Below are 5,388 nucleotides of genomic sequence, written 5' to 3'. Positions count from 1 at the left end.
AGTGATAATAATAATGAACATGTTTTAGTTTGTCACTTTCAGATGAAAAGCAGACCTGAATCAATTTTCCACATGCAGCGGTCGGAAGAAAGTTATAGTTTAACATCATTGGAAACATTCAGGCCAAGTTTTTGGCTAACTTACTTACAGCACCATGTGTCTCTCAATCTCACAAGCGAGCTCTCACTCCTCCCTGAAGACAAGGAATGCAGTTCCAAAGAGCAATAACATGGCAGATAAAGAGACAGCAGCAAAGTCCTGAGCAAAGAGTCCCAGCAAGCAGCAGCAGTGTGGACAAACAGCATCAGAGAAGAAGAGCAAACCCATCATCCTGCCTGATTGGATGAATGGCACTGTGTTCCCAACAAGCTGCAACTTCACTGTGCATGTGAAAAGAACGTTTGAGGAGAACTGAGGAGACTGTTGGAGTTTGACATTTGCCACCTTTGGAGTAAAATGGCAAGAAGAGACAGTGAAACACAGGACAAAGCTGAAGGAGAACTGCCGGCTGTTGGACTGTTGAAGTGGGAGAGGACAATAGAGTGAGAGGAGTGGTGAGAACACATAGGAATTTTGTTTTTAATATGGGAAATCAAAATTTGGGTTAGCAAACCTGGGAAAAAGAAAACTGACTGCTTAAGTTGGAAAATTGAGAAGGAGTCTGAAACACTGCAAAAAAAGAAACATACAAAATCACACACACAAGCAAAACATGCATTAACCCTACTAACACAAACACAAGAGAGCTCATGAAGATTAGACAACATCTTAAGCATGTGAGTCTGTTTATCATCTTGTCCAAGTCACCTCGTGTGATGCAAAGACCAGTGGACTCATAGCACATTAGTTACAAAATGATTAAATAATAGCAGAGAAGTGTGTAGGAAAGGCAGCTTTAAGAACATGCCCTGCTGGAGATGCAGCTCCACAGACATTGATTAAACCTGCCTAATACAGAAACAACCTGCTGCTTAACACAGAGAAGACCAAGGAGCTCATCGTGGACTACAGGAGGAATGCTGACCCACATCCACCCATCCACATTAAGGGGACGGCTGTGGAGCGTGTGAGCAGCTTCAAGTTCCTGGGAGTCCACATCTCCGAGGATCTCATCTGGACGACCAACTGCTCCAAGCTGGTCAAGAAGGCTCACCAGCGCCTCTTCTTCTTGAGGACTCTGAGGAAAAACCACCTGTCCTCAGACATCCTGGTGAACTTCTATCGCTGCACCATCGAGAGCATCCTGACCAACTGTATAACAGTCTGGTACGGGAACTGCTCTGCCTCGGACTGGAAGGCGTTGCAGAGGGTCGTGAAAACTGCCCAGCGCATCGCCGGAGCACCACTTCCTGCCATAAAGGACATCTACAGGAAGCGGTGTCTGAAAAGGGCTGGGAAAATCATCAAAGACCCCAGTCACCCATCACATGGACTCTTCACCCTCCTGCCCTCTGGGAGGCGCTACAGGAGCCTCCGGACTAAGACCACCAGGTACCGGAACAGCTTCTTCCCCACAGCTGTCAGACTCCTGAACTCTGCCTCCTGACATCTGACCCACGTTAAACTCATGGACTGGACACACACACACCCACAACCACCTACACACACACACAATGGACAACCGTACCCTCAAACACACAATAATAACATGGACTGAACCACCATTCACAATCACTAGCACTTTATATACCTCTGTAGAAATTATCCACATATTTCACTTATCTTAACTGCACTACTGTATAGCTCTGTGTAAATAATCATACGATAATTTTTAATCCTACAATCCTACAACTGTTTATAACTTGTATAGTTCACATTTCTGTATAACTGTATATCTCAGATTTCTGTATAGTTTTTTTATTTTCATATTTATATCCTGTACATAGCTGTACATAGCTTGTACTCACTACAGCCTGTACATACTTATAGTTATAGAATATTCCTAACATACTTCATACCGTGTACATTATAACATACCATAATAGACCCATTTCTGTAACATACTTACATATCTATATTATTGCTAATATATATTGTAATATATCTATATCACTAAAGCACTTCTGGATGGATGCAAACTGCATTTCGTTGCCCTGTACCTGTGCATGTGCAATGACAATAAAGTTGAATTCTATTCTATTCTATTCTAATAACACAAATACACAATGAAAATCAGCGTGTTGTCTCTCATCAGTGTTAAAATTGTGTCAATATAACAGACACTTGTTATCAAATGCTGAATTTATCCAATGTTGACAACTAACTCTCTAGGTTGCAGGACAACAGTTTAACTTTTGTGGGGAAAAAAAAGATTCTGGTTTGACCACCCAGTGATCAGACAATAAATTTAGTTGTTAATATAGTAAATTGGGAGATGCTTTCTGCTTGATTGATGCAGAACAAGTAATTTACTGTATGAGGGAAATTCTATTTTTTGTGATAACATTTTGAACATGCATTTCTGTTGTCCTGTCATCTTAGTGGGTTAATAGCTGATATGCAAATTAGTTGATCGTTCTTAGATTAATGAAAGGTGACTGAATTCTAGCACGAGTGAATGAGATGTGTTGGAGTTTGTTGTGTGTTGAGTGGAGACTCTAAAACACTGAGTTTCCTGTTTTGATGTGCGAGTGAATCCTGTACCTAGATACACAACTCTGAATACGTCAAAACAAACGTCTTTTGTGAAATACCTGATGACATGTCACACGTTTTATGATGAAGGGAAAAAGGAAAACTGAATAAAATGGGTGTGTGGCCTAAATGAGTGAAGAGCACAGACCTGGGAAGACATTAGGCCTATGTTGTGTGTTGTGCAGCTGATGGTTGGTTTGGAGTGAATCTAGCTGATGATTCTTCTTTTGTTGTGAAGTTGAGCCTGCCAATCAGTATGATGGTATGATGAATCATGCTAATGGTATGATTTACCCTCCTGAGATGAGGAGCTTGTGTCATGACTTAACAAGGCCTTTTTATTTTTGTTACTTTCACTGTGCACTGAAAGTTTTGTTCGATAATCTCTGTTTGAGCAGATCTGCACGATTAGAACAGAAAGCGCTGTACGACACGTCGTCGAGAAAATTGTTACAAGTGAGCTTCTCCACATTAAAATGGGCTCAGGAGAAAGTCACTTATCTGGGGACAAAGTAAGTTCCTGCCCAAAAAGGATTCAGCGAGGTAATCCGATCTAAAGTTCTTCTTTTTCTTTTTGAAATGACGTCATTTTGCTGAGAGTGGAAATCTAAATGCGACGATAGGTTCCACTATCAGCAAAGAAAGAATGAATGCATGAATGAATGAGTGAAAGAGGGGAAAAAAAAAAAAACCTGATTGGTAAAAGCTGACGAAAGCTGACAAGACTTTACTGATGTAACATGACTGTGCGAAGTTAACCCCCACCTGACAAAGGTGCAGATGAATCTATGTGTGTTTCCTTTTACAGGAGCAGAAAGATGCCAGCAACATTCGAGGTTGCGTGATGGTTTAACCTTTTAAATGCCACTCTCTGTGTCTGTGCATCTACCAGGGGTGTTATTCACTACCTTGTGTTGCTCACAGAGGAAACTGTGAGAAAGAGTGTATACATCTGCGCAGCGCTAACATTTGCATTTTCTTTTCTACAGCATTACAGTTCTTCATGTGATTTGATCATGTGATTTATACCAGGACAGCTGGTTGATGTTTTTTCCTACTATAGGATTTCTGGGTTTATGTGTGAAGAAAACTGTGTTTACAGGTTATGAGTGGTGATGCTGTTACACTGTGTTTTGGGGAAAATGTGAAGGTTACTTTGTTGATGTGAATAACATTCTTTCCACAGCTATGGATGGCTAACTTTATGGTCTTTTTACAGCACCTCTGGAACCTGTCGACCTGCGCCTGACCACCGGGATTGTCCATGTGTGTTACTAATGTTTGTTTTTCTAAGAGTACATGTAGAGAATTCAGCAGAAGCGGACAAGTGACATGAGAAAAACAAATAAGAGATGCATTGTTTATGGAATAGTTGAATATGGAGCTCATTAACTGGCCACTTTTGAGCTCCTAGTGATACATGAGTGGAGTGACTTTGCTTAAGGGAAGTCACCAATTACATTAATGTTAACTGAGCACATGGGATGATCCATGTCTGAGGCAAATTATGGTAATAATTGTAGTTTACTGATTTGAGAAAACCTGCACATGACACTTGTCTTGCTGATGTTGAATGCTTTATTACTCTTATGATACAATTGTTTACAAGTGTGAAGTTTGATTTCACTTCCAGATCTTGTTTTCCAGGCCATGATGGTGTGTATGCAGGCTCCTGGCAGACCCAGGTGTTAAGCAAACTTAATATGCAAAACACACTAACATCTTTTATTGCAGGGTTACGGAGCTACTCCGGAGGAGACACCCTGATGTTGCCTGAGACGTGATCTAGCTAACCTTTTTTCTTTAAGACAGGAATCTTGGTTTGATGAGTTGACTCATGGGAGTGTCCATGCGTCAAGAGGAGGGGTCCAGGATTAACATGAAACAATGTTTTCTATTATTGTTGCAGTGATTTGTGTGATTAACAGTTTATTTACAGGTATTAAACCTATGCAAGTGTTGCATTCAGGTTCAGATGAGGCTTTGATGGCCTATAAGTGAAGTTCACTGAACTAAAGAATGTGGTTTGATGATTGTTGACATGCTCTCCAAATAGAGGTTTTTCCTCCTAGCAAGGAAATACAGGTGCAGCAGTCATCTCCTGAGAAATCTTCAGAGGTCCAGTGAGAAGCAAGAACCATTCCAGGCATAGCTGACAGCCCAGGCAGTGGTTGAGGTCAAAGGTCGAGCTGGTTGGGGCCCATCATGAGATCAGACTTTGGAGCCACAGCAAGGAACTGAAGCTGCGTTGGAATGAGAGCTGTGCCAAGGGGGCTTTCCAGAGGCCAACAGAGGAGATTGTGGACAACAGACGGGCACCTGAAGGATGAGGGGAGCGTGCCAAGCTCCATCGACAGCGCAGAGGGAGTCCAAGGATGGCATCATGATTCTGTGAAAAGCACATGAACCAGAAGCTATGGTGGTGATGGCAGCAGTTTCCTATGAACATCACCTAATGCTGTGTCACTGTACTGTGCATATGATGACACTCTGAAGACTGCTGGGATCTTAACAGCAGTAACATAACTGGACCCAGCACCCTTTCCACAGAGGGGTTTTTCTGCAGAGCATGGACAATGGAGGAGTCATAAGTATCCCCCTCGCAGGACGAAGGCCTGAAGTGAGGTGATGGGGGTTGGTAGAGGCCATAAAACTAGAGTGCTGAAGAGGTCTGCAGCTTTGGAGATAACTGAGACCCATGTTGACAAACAACAAAACTAACTGGTATGTTTGAATTTCTATTCTACATACATA

Source organism: Neolamprologus brichardi, chromosome 3, assembly GCF_056152115.1.
Source record: "Neolamprologus brichardi isolate AB-2024 chromosome 3, ASM5615211v1, whole genome shotgun sequence".
In the NCBI taxonomy this organism is placed as follows: Eukaryota; Metazoa; Chordata; class Actinopteri; order Cichliformes; family Cichlidae; genus Neolamprologus; species Neolamprologus brichardi.
The sequence above is the reverse complement of the archived record's forward strand: the minus strand, read 5'-3'. Positions refer to the sequence as shown.